This window comes from Lathamus discolor, chromosome 2 (assembly GCF_037157495.1).
Source record: "Lathamus discolor isolate bLatDis1 chromosome 2, bLatDis1.hap1, whole genome shotgun sequence".
Lineage (NCBI taxonomy): Eukaryota > Metazoa > Chordata > Aves > Psittaciformes > Psittacidae > Lathamus > Lathamus discolor.
This window is the reverse complement of record NC_088885.1, coordinates 31,359,241-31,374,658: the sequence shown is the minus strand read 5'-3', so window position 1 is coordinate 31,374,658 and position 15,418 is coordinate 31,359,241.

The window sequence follows — 15,418 nt, the reverse complement described above, 5'->3', positions numbered from 1 at the left end:
TCCAGTATGAATGGCAGTATTTTTCTTTATTGCTCATAAATTGTCAGTGGGAGAGGAGAGGCAGGTCTTCCGATGCTACAGACTACCTTCAACTCTGGAAATTTGTGCAAGAAGTGGCAGCAATTATGTGGGAATAAGCTCCACATGTGCTTGCACTAGACATTTAATCCATCCTGAGGCAGGCAGGAACATATCTATTCACTGCCAGCAAAGCCATGTCCCTGTAGCTGACCTTAGACACATGCTTGTTCTTGGGTATCCCTGTCACAAGTTCATTGCTTGTTCAAGTTCATTGTTCAAGTCCTGCCCTAATTTCCTTATTTCCTCTCCCTAAAATTAAGCACTGCTTTTTCCTACCCTGTGTTAACAGATTTATCTAAGTCATACAGCTCTGTGTATTGCATCTGACATGAAAAGGCTGGATGTTGGTTAGGGCATCTTTGTGCCACTTAAACAGAAGTTCAGAAAATACAGTAATGCAATTCCATTGTCCTCAGCAAAATACAACTGGACTGCTAAGCAGCAGTGTTCAGTCTGGTACCACCATCACCCAGATCCTGCCAGCAAATACTCAGCAAAATCTTGTGTTCTAGTTTTTAGAAAGAAGTTAAGGCAGCCTGTTAAAATATAATAAAAAAATAAATGAGTAACCAATGAAGTCACCACAAGTTTGTCAGTCTGTGATTTCATCTCAGAAAAAGCTGGCAATGCTTCTGTGCACCCATTTTATTTTACAAATGGAATTTGGCATTAAAAACTCCCTTAGGACTTGCACAGACATTTTTTGCAGGGGGCATATTTTCAGCTGTATTTTGTTCAACCTTTTTCTACACATGCATTTTATGCTAGTGATATGGCAGCGGCTCCAAGAGATCATAGGCAAACTGAGCCCATAATGTTACTCTGTCCTTCAGCTTTGCTCTCCCATCCCAAAGCTGGCCTGGTGGTTGGGTCTAGCAAATTGACTGTGGCCAATCTCAATTTACAGTATAGGGATGAAATGTCTGTCTGGGCAGAAGAGCTCCCAATGATTTGGAAGGGAATTGCAAGAGAGACGACTGCATATCTGTATAATTGCAGGAGATGTCTGCCTCTCATTCAATACTTTTATCTTAATTGACTTTTGATTCACGGTAAAAAGGAATTCACCTAGGAATTCCTACAGTAAGGTGAACTCAAATTTGTATGAACCTTGCTCCTTTGTGCTGGTTTATCTCTTTACTCTGCTTACCTCTTCTCAGAAAAACCTCATCTTTTTGCCCCTCATGTTGTAACATTCATGGTGATGAATATTCTTACTGGTACTCTCAGTGTTTTGGGCTAGCCCAAATTAAAGTACTTTGGTGACTTAGAGCATACCTACAGAAAAAGGCCTGCTTTTCACATTGCAGAAAAAGGCCTGCTTTTCACATTGCTCTGCCCCTGCCCTGACACAGGCTTAGCTCCGTGGTGTTTCTGGTGTGAAGCTCTCTGTGGGGGACAGGGCCTCTCTTCCCTGATGGTGATCCAGCTTGCACAGCTGCCATTTGGCACCATGTGCTAGCACACGTCTGCCCCACAACTGGGCTCTAACTGATGACCACAGAAGCCCTGCTTGCACTTTGCTCTTCTGAGTTTGGGGTGAGTCACCCGTGGTGAGTCATTTCCAAATGGGAAAAAGGTGTTTCCACAAGGCTCTCCCAAAAAAGCTGTATGAAATGGTTATCAAACTCTTAAGAACAAAAGAAAAATTGAACACATCAAAATCAGTTAGCTATTCATTGAATCAACCAAAATCAGGAAGAAATGAAGCCTGGGAACTTCAACAGGAGAAATTATTTTAGATGCCATGAATTTGATCTGTAAGTTTTCGTCATCTTTGATCTGTAAATGACATCATCTGTGGTTGTTACTAACATTATGGATCATCTCTTTCAATTAGAGTTTAGGGCTCCTGTCGCCATTTTTAATGATTTTCCTTATTAGTTATTCCACCTGTAACCAGACAATGTGCGTTTATAACTTATCATGGTTAAGTATGTGTGAAAAACAGACCTTTAACTAACGCTTGTGCTCCAGAGGTTGTCAGAGGTGAGGAGCAGTTGTCATAAGAAGGCCAATGCCAGATGGCCTGTACCTTTCAACACTATCAATATTTTAATAGGCCATAGCTTGTCTACTTAATTGTTCTGCTTTCTCTCCAAAAGGCTAGTGATGCTCCAGATATGAAAGAAGGCAATAAGTGACTGTGAAGTTCTGGAAGCAGCTTCATTAAACATTAAGGTCAGGTAGCCCAACAAATTAGAACTATCTGCAGGTAGTCTGCTTCTCTTCACAGTTATGTTATATGAATCAGCAATCACAGCAACATAAATACTTCTAAGAGAACAAGAATGCGAGAAAGAATTTGGAGAACTGTTGCATCTCTGAGACTCTGTAGCAGTACTGAAAGTGGGCAGCATTTGCTGACTTGGTCCTGAGCTTTTGATGCAACATATTACTGAAGATGCTTAAAGTAAAACCATCATTTCTCTGAAAGTGAACATGAGTTCCTAAGGCAAAAGAATCTTAGACATGAAAAGTCCACCAGAAAACACTCCAAGAAAATTATATATAGGACCACCGTACTATAAATGAGGAGACTGTCTGTTTACCATAACCTTAAATGGTGAGAAAAGATGAGTGAACACAGGTTACCAAGTAGCTGTAGATCTGGATGTGAACACGAAACAGTGCAGCCAAAAGCAAACTTTGTTTGCTGAGTTCTGATAGTGTATTTCTGATACTGCCTTCTTGTCTGAAGTTTCAGGAATCAGAGTTGCAATTTATACTCATCCTCATTACTTGTGACTAATGAGAGAGAGCAAAAAGAGGTTTGGCATCCTCCCCTGGGTAGCAACCACTGTGAAAGAAATTATTGACAGCAATTTGTGTCAGAGTAGCTCTCAAGTACTACTGCTGCAGAAGAATTCATAGCTGGAAGAAGACAGAGAATCATCTCTGATGATTGCCTTTGACAAAGTTTCCTTACAAACTTGATATCGTGATAATGGCTTTTTACAATGAAAAAGGCCATTTTACACTATGCTAATAAATGTGTCCTAAGAAGAGGTTATGCTTGGCTGTTATCTTCTGCTATAGATAAGCCACAGAGGGGACAAATATACAGTCCTAAAAAGTGTAAGCCTGAGTAATCATGTATTTCTTCTTTTACAGAAAAGATCCTGGAACATAGCCCAGGCATATCAAAACTATCAGAGATTAACTAACTTCAACAGGAGTTCATGCCTGCAGAGCCAAGAGCTCCCTCAGGAGAAGGGACATGGGCAGCAAGGCTTAGGAAGGTAAGAATGAATGGGAAAGGAGTGGAGGGACTTCATTAGGAAACTTTGAAAATCCACCACACAGGAATCTGAACACAGTGGGATAACTGAAGCCATACATACCCCAGAAACCCAGTGTGTGGTTGGCGTACTCCTGTGAAATATTGAAAAGGCTCATCTCAAAAGATGCTTTGAAATCACGGAGGCTTCACTACAGTTAGGAAACTGAGATGAATTAGCTGTTCCAAACCACCCAGTATCACTGAGCTTTGAGTTTCTTCTCATTGATAGATACCGCAAGAAAGTTTCCAACTCCCCTTATATGCCCTTGAAAAAATCTCCTCCACCAAGTCTAATGCTCAGGAGTTCATGCAAGTTGGAAAGCTGCTGTAACAGCTTCTGTGAGGGACTTGTTCTAGATACTCATCATAGCCCTATCTCCTTCCTACTCAGATTTGATTAAAAAAGCTGTGCCAATGATTCTAGCAGTATGGTGAGAATAGAAAAATATCCCTACCCGCACTTCTCTTCATTTGGCTTATTATTAACAACATGGCCAGGGTATTAGCCATGTTAAAACAATAATACTGCTTTCTTCTCTTGGTGCTAAACATGACAACTGCTGTTTGCTATCAACCCATAAAAAACTCATTTAGGCTGTAAGAAAGAGTTAAGCTTTTCCAGCTCACCTTAGGTCATCTGTCCAGTAAAAAATAGTCTGTAAAAATCCTATAATATTTCTTCAAAAGGGCTCAAACTGAAATTGTTTCTCCTTTGATCTGAACCATGGTCATCACAGCAGTGCTCATCTCAGCTACAAATCTGTATCCACACCTGGCCCCAACTTCAGCTGGATTTGATCAATGGGATCCATGCAGAAGGGGTAGCAGAGCTCTGCCAAGCAGACACACGCTCAGTGGGATTGAGATAGTGATGACTGTCAGGACTTTCTCTCTTCAAAGGGCTCCAGAGCAGTGAATTCTTCACCTGCCTTGGGAAATGCCTGGGGAGGATTTCCTCATCCCACCCCCCAGTACTCAAAATCGTCATTTGGTCTCCTTAGAGTTTTGCAGCTGAGGAGGTGAGAAAGTACAGCTTGGGAAGCTGTTGCTTCTCTATCCTTCTTGACCTCTCCATGCTGGGTTTTGCATTTTTTTTAATGCATTATTTTTTTTCCATTAATTTATGAAAGAAAAAAAAAAAGGCAGATAACTGCATTTAGCTGATATTAATCTCTTTTCTGAGAACAGATTTGTATAAATCATAAATAATACAATAAATATAACACATATATACATTATGCAACATGACATAGCATAATATAAAGAATATACATGTAATATGGTATATTATGTATAGTATATACTATATATTATAGTATATTATATATATGTGCATCAGCAGCAAAGTATCTCAAAGAACATCTTCAAAAGTGACCAGGCAGATTTTTCTGCCTCATTTTTAAGAAGCCTTGAAAATGCTGGATTCTTGCCAGGAGAGAAATTGTTTCAAACCGGCCATCAACGACTACTCTCGATCAGTTGCTGAGGTGAGTAGCTTGAGAGAGGACGCCTGCAACACCGGAGCGGAGAGGGGAGAGATCAGCGTCCAGGAGCCTCACCTCAAAGCGACAAGAGCCACTGAGGAGGGAGCCTCAAGTCCTCAACAGGACTTGCCCAGGACTCGGAAGCTCAGCTCCCGCGAGGGGCTGACTCACAGGGGGCGGAGCCAGGAGGAGTGGCACCAGCTGGGAGTGGCTAAAAAACCTTCCCAGGGAGCGCGGCGAACAGAGCCGGCAAACAGAGAGCGTCGAGGCAGAGGGTCGAGGCAGAGGGTCGAGGCAGAGGGTCGAGGCAGAGGGTCGAGGCAGAGGGTCGAGGCAGAGGGTCGAGGCAGAGGGTCGAGGCAGAGGGTCGAGGCAGAGGGTCGAGGCAGAGGGTCGAGGCAGTTTGCGCGGCAGTTCGCGCGGGCAGGCGAGCGGGCAGGGGAGCGGGCAGGGGAGCGTTCCAACCGCCTCATCGAGAGGACTCGCCTGGAGTACAGGAGGGGGAAGGAGTGCTGAGGGACGTAGACGGATTGATTGACCAGATAGATCATGGTTACAACACGATCGAAAGCTGTAGTGAGTACTAATGTGGGTATCCAGACTAAGCCTTCCTGCAGACATGCAGCTGTGCAGGTCTCTGGCTGCAGCGAATGCCTGAGCCTGGCACTTGTGTTGGAGGGAGTCAGTGATACTGCTTGTGTTCGCTGTGAGCAAATAAATGACCTGCTCAGGCAGGTGGCTGAACTGAGGGAGGAGGTAGATAGGTTGAGAGCCATTAGAGAGTGTGAAAGTGAAATAGATTGGTGGAACCACACCCTAAGTCAAGGGCAGAGGGAAGTGGTTCAACAAGATATGGATCCCCTTCCCTCCTACCATCAGACAGAAGGCGAGAGCTTAATGGACAAGGATGGATGGAGGGAGGTTCCTCCTCGGAGAGGTAAGCGAAAACCCTCACAATCCCTTCCTCCCTCCCAGTTGCCCTTGAATAACAGGTACGAGGTCTTGGAAATTCAGGGCCAGGCGAATGGAGATGGAGAGGCAAATCTATCTAGTGAGTCACCCAGGGCTAGTCACTCACCCACATGCCTCAGAACTTCCCCAACCAAGAAGAAAAGAAGAGTAATTGTGGTGGGTGACTCCCTTCTGAGGGGAACAGAAGGGCCCATTTGTCGACCGGATCCACCCCACAGGGAGGTCTGCTGCCTGCCTGGGGCTCGGATTAGAGATGTTAAAAAGAAGCTCTCTGAACTGGTGCAGCCGTCTGACTACTACCCACTGCTGGTTTTTCAGGTTGGCAGTGACGAAATTATTACGAGGAACATAAGGGCAATGAAGAGAGACTACAGGGCCCTGGGACGGCTGGTTAAAGGGTCTGGAGCGCAAGTGGTGTTTGCCTCCATACCTGTTACAAGCGAGGGTGAAGGGATATATAAGAAGACTCTGCAGGTTAATGTATGGCTACGTGACTGGTGCCAAAGGCAGGGGTTTGGGTTTTTCAGTCACGGGCTGCTGTATGGGACACCTGGTTTGCTGGTGACAGGCGGGATACACCAGTCCCAGAGAAGAAAAAGGGTTTTGGGGCAGGAGTTAGCAGGGCTTATTGACAGGGCTTTAAACTAGTTATGAAGGGGGGAGGGGATTTAACTGGGCCTGTTGGGGACAAGCCCAAGAGGAACATGCTAGGGATTGAAGGATGGCGGGCTAAGGAGGACTATCAATCTCTTGTTTCACTTGTGGGAAAGGATAGCTTTTTAGACCCTGTCCCGCAGGGGAAAAAGGGTACTAGGACTGGCTCCCTGAAATGCCTGTACACCAATGCACGCAGCATGGGGAATAAACAGGAGGAGTTAGAAGTCTGTGTGCGGGCTAAAGGTTATGATCTAGTGGCGATTACAGAGACATGGTGGGACAGTTCACATGACTGGAATGTGGTCATGGATGGCTATGTCCTTTTTAGGAAAGATAGGTCAGCAAAGCGAGGTGGTGGAGTTGCTCTTTACGTGAGAGAGCAACTAGAATGTATTGAGTTCTGTCCGGGGTCGGATGAGGAGCAAGTGGAATGTCTGTGGGTACGAATCAAGGGGCTGACTGGCACGGGTGATACAGTTGTGGGGGTCTATTACAGACCTCCTGATCAGCACGAAGGAGTTGATGAGGCTTTCTACAGGCAACTGGAAGTAGCCTCGCGACTACATGCCTTAGTCGTCGTGGGGGACTTTAACTACCCCGATATTTGCTGGAAGACTCACACAGCCAGTCATTCACAGTCTAGGAGGTTCCTCGAGTGCATTGATGATAATTTCTTAATGCAAATGGTGGACGTACCAACTAGGGGAGCAGCGCTGCTAGATTTAGTACTCACCAACAAGGAGGGTTTGGTCGAAGTGGTGACGGTCAATGGCAGCCTTGGCTGCAGTGACCATGAGATGGTGGAGTTTAGGATCCTGTGTGGGAGGAATAGAATACCTAGCAAAGCCACAGTTCTGGATTTCCGAAGGGCCAACTTTGGCCTCTTCAGTCAACTGCTAAGGGAAGTCTCATGGGAAAGTGTACTAGGCGGTAAAGGGGCTCAAGATAGTTGGTTAGCATTCAAGGACCGCTTCTTCCAAGCTCAGGATCGGAGCGTCCCAATGAGTAGGAAGTCAAGTAAGGGATCTAGGAGACCGGCGTGGTTAAACAAGGAGCTGCTGGGCAAACTCAAGTGGAAAAGGAGAATCTATGGATTATGGAAGGAGGGGCTGGCCGCTTGGGAGGAATATCGGACAGTTGTTAGAGGATGTAGGGAGGCAATTAGGACAGCTAAGGCCTCCTTGGAACTCAATCTTGCTAGTCGGGTTAAAGACAATAGAAAGGGCTTCTTCAAACACATAGCAAATAAAACTAAAACAAGAGGCAATATAGGCCCACTGCTAAACGAAGTGGGTACTCTGGAGACAGAGGATATAAAGAAGGCAGAGGTGCTAAATGCCTTCTTTGCCTCTGTCTTTACTCCTGCAGACTCTCCCCGAGGTCCCCGGATTTCTATAGCCCCAGAAGGAGTCAGGACAAAGGAGGAGTTTGCTTTGGTAGATGAGGATTGGGTTAGGGATCAGCTATGCAATCTGGACATCTGTAAATCGATGGGTCCGGATGGAATGCACCCACGGGTGCTGAGGGAGCTGGCGGAGGTCATTGCTAGGCCACTTTCCATCATCTTTGGTAAGTCGTGGGAAACGGGCGAGGTGCCTGAGGATTGGCGGATGGCAAAGGTCACACCAATCTATAAGAAGGGCAAGAAGGAGGACCCGGGTAATTATAGACCGGTCAGCCTTACCTCCGTCCCTGGAAAGATGATGGAACAACTTATTCTTGACTCCATCACTAGGCATATCAAGGACGAGGGGGTCATTAAGAACAGCCAACATGGTTTTATGAGGGGGAAGTCATGTATGACCAACCTTATAGCCTTCTATGAGGAAGTGACTAGGTGGAGGGATGATGGTAGAGCGGTAGATGTAGTTTTTCTTGATTTCAGTAAGGCATTTGATACTGTCTCCCACAGCATCCTCATAGATAAGCTAAGGAAGTGTGGGCTTGACGATCAAGTAGTGAGGTGGATCGAGAACTGGTTGAAAGGAAGAAGGCAGAGAGTTGTGGTCAATGGCGCAGAATCTAGCTGGAGGTCTGTGACTAGTGGAGTCCCTCAGGGGTCGGTGCTGGGACCGGTGCTGTTTAATATTTTCATCAGTGACCTGGATGAGGGAACTGAGTGCACCCTCAGCAAGTTTGCTGATGACACAAAACTGGGAGGAGTGGCTGACACACCAGAGGACTGTGCTGCCATTCAGCGAGACCTGGACAGGCTGGAGAGTTGGGCGGGGAGAAACTTGATGAAATTTAACAAGGGCAAGTGTAGAGTCTTGCATCTGGGGAAGAACAACCCCATGTACCAGTACAGGTTGGGGGTTGACCTGCTGGAAAGTAGCGAAGGGGAAAGGGACCTGGGGGTCCTGGTGGATAGGAGGATGACCATGAGCCAGCAATGTGCTCTTGTGGCCAAGAAGGCAAATGGCATCTTAGGGTGCATTAGAAAGGGAGTGGTTAGTAGGTCAAGAGAGGTTCTCCTCCCCCTCTACTCAGCCTTGGTGAGGCCGCATCTGGAATATTGCGTCCAGTTCTGGGCCCCTCTGTTCAAGAAGGACAGGGAATTGCTTGAAGGAGTCCAGCGCAGAGCCACAAAGATGATTAAGGGAGTGGAACATCTCCCTTATGAGGAGAGGCTGAGGGAGCTGGGTCTCTTTAGCTTGCAAAAGAGGAGACTGAGGGGTGACCTCATCAATGTTTACAAATATGTAAAGGGTAGGTGTCAGGATGATGGAGCTAGGCTTTTTTCAGTGATATCCAGTGATAGGACAAGGGGCAATGGGTGTAAACTGGAGCATAGGAAGTTCCACGTTAACATCAGGAAGAACTTCTTTACTGTAAGAGTGACAGAGCACTGGAACAGGTTGCCCAGGGGGTTGTGGAGTCTCCTATGTTGGAGATATTCAAGGCCCGCCTGGACAAGTTCCTGTGTGATGTACTGTAGGTTACCCTGCTCTTGCAGGGGGGTTGGACTAGATGATCTTTTGAGGTCCCTTGCAACCCTTGGGATTCTGTGATTCTGTTTCAAGTCACTCTCAGGCTGGCCCTCTAGAAGTTAAGACACCCTCTAAATCTGTAGCCACCTTCTAAACTTCAGGCCAAGGTACAATTCTGTTTAGATCAAAGAGTTTTCATGTGGGAGAATCTTCCTGTGTCTCTGTAACAAAATGATTATCAGTGTGTTAACTAGTCACTCATATCATAGTGTGGCAGAGTATGTAAGTCAGTGATGTGCAGTGATTTATGCCCCCAAAAGGCAGGACAACATTAAAAAATGGATTTCCCTAGATGCCCTGCTTGGCATGGGGGAAGTTGCTGCTTGTGTTCAAGAAAATATGTTGGGAAATACTTAATCCTAGAGGAATCACACTGGGATATAGTGAGTCACACCTGTGTTGGGAATGTAGTGGAGAAGAGATATGGGGAGGACATGCCAGAATGGGAGCTGGATTGGCTGCTGTACCTGGAATAGGGTTCTTTGTGTGGGGTCACAACGTGTGTTTATGCTGCTCCTGGAAGGACTCCACAGCTGGACTTTGTGCAAAGCCCAGGAAGCCGAAAAGCTGCGGTTAAACCCAAGTGAAAATAAGCAGTCAGTCTATCTGTTAAGAGAGGCGGTTGGGCATTCCCGCCCCCTTTTCTGCCAGGGTCACGAGAGCACAGGGCTCTTGTACAAGAACCAAGCCGTAACTGTATGCTGGGACTGTGAATTTTCTGTGCCAGGGCTGTACCCACATCATGAGGCCCCCACTCTACTTTAACACAGTGCTCTTTCTTCAGATGACATGCCATCGGATGTGTAACTTCATCTGCACAATTTTATTGTTTCAGGGCAGTGGCAGGTCTAAAAACACAGGAGTAGAAAAAGGAGCCAGAAGAGCCTATCAGAGTCTGTTTCCCTTCAACACAGTTGCAACTGTGTAGTATTGTACATATCTGAGCCTCTTCCCTTGCGTTTCCCCTTCCCTGGGCACCTTCTTGCTTCCTTGGGGTTTTCTTCCCACATGTTGCTTTTGTCCAAATTGGAAGCTTCCCATGGATGCTATGCACTTAATTTGTGCAATGAGGCTTTCCCCCAAACCAGGCTTGTGGTTTGCCCACAAAACTTTGCAATCAGGAAAGCCTTTCTTCTTCAGAAGTGATCACAGTAGAATTTGATTTGGAAATGAGGAGACCTTCTCAAGTTGTAACTCATGGCCACATTTACCATTCTGCTCAGTACAGGCTTAGGCAACAAAGACCATATCTCACTTTGTGCTCCAGAGAATTGCTTTAGAAATTATGGAGGTGAAATGAATGGGACTGATCATGTAAGAATATAATCACACTATAGGATTGTCATATTGTCTGCCCATCTGACTTTTCTTTCAGTCACAGAGATGTTTAATGAACTAATTTAAACTAGATTGTGGTTATTATTTTGGCAACACTTCATCAAAGGTTCTGCCATGGACACTGTAGACAAGCTATGTTTTTCTTGCCTCACTATTTTCGGTAGTCCATGATATTTGATGAGAGAATATGTAATAACTTGTACTTATCTCTAATTGATCCAGAAGGATATATGGATATATAAGTGCATCTTTCTTCTCTTTTGGGCCTTCAGTTTAAGTTCAGTTATCAGAAGAATAAGTGTGAATGGAATTAAAATTTTTATTACATAAATTAACAGAATGCTGCGATGGAATGGACATTGTACATTAGAGTAATTACGTATTTTTGAATAAGAGATAGCAAATGATCATATGGAAGGAGAAGAAATTACTTAACCTAGCTAGCCACTGGATGGCAGAATTGCTCTATTTAACTATTGCAAAACTGGGTTGCTCTTGAGATGCAAGTGAATAAATCAGGTGCAAAGTAGTTATTTACAGTGTAATAAATCAAACTAGAAAACCAAAGTCATACACCAAGTAGGAAGTACAATTTGTCATTGCGCAACTTATGATGTCCCACAAACATTACTTTAATAGATCAATCAATCAAAACTATTTGAGCAGTTGTCAAAACCCTGAACGTTACTTTCCTTCCTGTTTACGCATTTCCACTATCTTCAGATTCATTAAAAAAAAGAAAAGAAATGTAAAATGGCTGAAAATGTAGAAGTATAAAGATCTTACAAAGTGAAATTAGGCTTCCTGATCAAATTCTGATTGTAATAAAAACAAATTACAATTAATAGGTCTAAACATTGAAATTACAAAAGTGTGCCTGATTTCCCAGTTGAGTTTTTTGGAAGCTCATTGCCTATTTTGTTTCAAGGAATCTGTTTCATGGTGTTGAGTGTACAGTTATTACTTGATTTTTTTTCTTGCTGACATTCGTTGGATCTCACCTTTTTTCCTCCCTTGAGGAAAAGTGGTGTGAAGATTTCTGTAAGTCATAGCGTGGAAGGCTGTAATATGATGTCTGCCTCCAGTGAGATACATTACTAGTTACCCATGTAGCACTTCAAGAAACAAGTGGTCATATAAGGCTGATAACCTTGGCAGTACAATAATAATAATGAGCAGCAACAGCAGCTTATTGGTATGCTTTACTTGCAGCCTATTGCTTATATGGAACCTCTCCTCCCCAACTCCACTTTCAGCTGTGATTTTGACTTTTTGTGGGGAGATATAAACCCAGTGACAACTGCAAAGTGGGTGGGCACCATTATTTGCCCAAATCAGCCACAGAAAAAAGGCAGCTTAAGAACTACTGACTTAACTTTTATTGTGGGTTTAAAAAAAAAAAAACCCAACCCAGAACAATTCTAAAAAAGCAGAAGAGAGAGAGATGTTCATAGTCACATGTTTTTTCAGTTGGCCACTTGCCTGTAATAACTTCTGAAAGATGACAGCAGCCTACATTTCTTAAATGTAGAAATTTCTCCCAGTGCGTGGTTGAATAAAATGGTACCTGGGCACTCAAGGCATGGAAACAGCAGTGTTTCCTTACTCTTTCTGAAAACTGGTTGTTGCTGGCCTGTTGGCACACCAACCTGCTGAGTGGTACATACATTGCTTCAACCTTTAGTCTGCCAACCAAATAAACGGATGCATCGGAAAGGGTGCTGGGGTTATTGGAGGAAGATGGGGAGGCTTCTTTCTGGTGTATGGAGAACAACCAGACATCATGAGAGCCATGACTCATGTTTTCTTACTTCTTTTAAAGGTTGGAAGGCACAATCAGATGCCTGTTTTCAGACACAAATCAAAAAAAAAAAAAAAAGAGGAATTAAATGAATAATGATACCTGTGAAGGCTGTAGAAGAGCAAAGCCACAATGGAAAGGCTGAGAGTAGCTCCAAGGGTTTGCATGTAGAAATGGTGGCACGTTGCCAATTCCAAATCCCAGGAGTGCTGCTCTTGCAGCAAAGCAAATTCTTTAATAGGCATAATTCAAAAACAGAAGAATAAACAATATTCGTATGAATAGCTGACTGGTTCATGTGTGGAGGAGGGATCCCCTTGACAGGGAAATGGAGTAGTACCCCTGAGATCTAAAACCGCTGGATAGAAATTAAAAAAAGGCTGTACTTAGTATTACCAAAGTCTCCTACACAAACCTGAGGCATGAGCATAAAGGAAAAGCTTGCTTTTCTGTAACGAGAAGTCCTGGCACACCACCAGTGTCTAGCACACAAGTTGGCTCTCCTATAGAAGGCATATGACTTAGGGATCCTAATTCTTTCCCCTCAGAGCATTTAAAATGCAGAAAAAGAAGCAAAGAGGAGTATGATACACTAATAAAGAGGGCAGAGGCTAACTATTGTGGGTGCTGAGGCTGCTGAGGAGAGGAACTGTGACATTGGGGCACTAGTTGCAGGGCCCAAATCCTCAGGGCTGGGATTCCCTGTGTGGCTTCTCCTGAGATAGCCCTTACTGACCCTGGCTCCCTGGCACTGCTCTGCTACTTTCATTCCCATCCTGGTTTATAAACCAGCTACTACAGAAAGTGGGGGGGAAAGTGACAGGGCATAGAGATCCAACCCAGGGGGTGTCTTTGATATTAAAGCTTTATGGATAAAAGCCTTCCATTCTGTACATTCAGTGCTTATTTCTCATAAAGAATTAAAAGCAATTGTAATAGAGCCTATAGTATAAATACACTGTGGGCCCCTAATTTATTTGCAGAGCTTTACTGATGTCGCAACCCACAAACAGCAACGCGTGAATTAACTTTTATTTGGTTACAACCATGGTTTACAGTGCATAGCTTTGAGGCCTGATTCATTCTGTCATAAGGCCAGTTTTACAAATAGCATTTAGAGTAACATTAGAATGATGCCTGGATGAATCTGGCTTTTTAGTGTTTTAATAGTTAGGGTTTTCTTACCCATCGGAGTCATTACCTGTTAAAAAAGTAACAGTTGAATGTAACTTTCATGGCCATGAGACCACTAGAAGAATCATAGAATAGAATCATAGAGTCATAGAAGAAATGTATGGCAGGTCTCCTAACACTGCCTAAGAAAAGGACTGTGGCTATGGACTAAGAATCGGAACACGTTATAGAACAGAAGTGTTGGGCAATATATTTGGGTTAGTTAGTAATTTTTGTGGTGTGCTAATCTGTCATGTGGAAACTTATATGTGTGATAGCTCTGCTGGATATAACTGTGCTGCACAGTTTACACATGAACAGCCCATATGTCCTGGCTGGAGGTGCAAAGGGCTTTTCTGACACCAGTGACAAAATAGTGTGAAGGAAGCCAGTATGAGCTGGCTTAAGGTGGCAGCCCGTCTGGGTTGCAGCACTGAAACACGGAGAAAGCAGTATTACTGCCATAAGAGGTCTACCATTAAAGTCCTGCCAGGCTTTGCCCTTCTCCTTTACTACCCTGATGAAAAGCAAACAGCGTAATCATCAGGACTGGCACCTATTGCAGGATTAAATTGTAAAACAACAACAACAACAAGTTAAAATTGGTGGGCTTTTGTCCTGAGTTCAGCAGTAGCAGTAGTTTTTTTCTCCTTGGTGGCTGGTGCAGCACTGTGTTTTTGATTTTTTGGCCTGGGAACAGTGCTGATAACACTGATGTTCTTAGTTGCTGCTCAAATGTTTGGTCTGGCCAAGGACTTTCTGAGCCTCATGCTCTGCCAGGGAGGAGGGGAGGCAGGGAGGAAGCAGAGACAGGACACCTGACCCAAACTAGCCAAAGAGGTATTCCATACCACAGCAAGTCATACCCAGGAGGTAACAGAGAGTTACCCGGAAGGACTAGGGACTGCAGGGTTGGAGGAGGTATCGGTCAGTGCTTGGCTGGGGGGAGTTATCGGTTGGCTGGTGCTGGGGTGTTGTATTCTCTTCCCTTGTTATTTCCTTTATCAATATTATTATTGGTGATAGCAATAGTGGTTTGTGTTATACCTTAGTTACTGAACTGTTCTTATCTCAACCCGTGGGAGTTGCATTCTTTTCGATTCTCCTCTCCGTCCCTCCAGGAGTAGAGGGAGGGAAAGAAGGTGGGGAGTGAGTGAATGAGCTGTGTGACTTTGTTTAAACCACTACAGTTCTTTTTTGTTTGTTTGGTTGGTTTTGGTTTTCTGTTGCTTTTTTGTTATTTTGGTTTGTTTGTTTGTTTGTTTGTTTGTTTTTAAGAAATCAAGGTGTGGGCCATTGGTCAGCTCTCTAAGTCTCTCCCTTGCAGAATTAGACAGGAGTCCTTGCAAAGAGACCAGGTTTTGTCAGATGCAGCTGTTGCACTCATGCTTGAAAATGTGAGACAACAGAAGACAGTAAGTTCATGACATGTTTCTGTAAATACATGACCATAAAGTAACTGAAAGAAAGTATGGTTTCTTTTAACATTAAACATTACAAAGTTAATTGCAACTCCATTTTTTTTGTTAGTTCCAGTTCCTACAGGTATTATATCTTGAATTTTAAGGGAAATTAAATGAATATGCATTGGTTCAGCCTTTATTTTGAAGACTGTTTTATTGGAGCTATAGAAATGCAT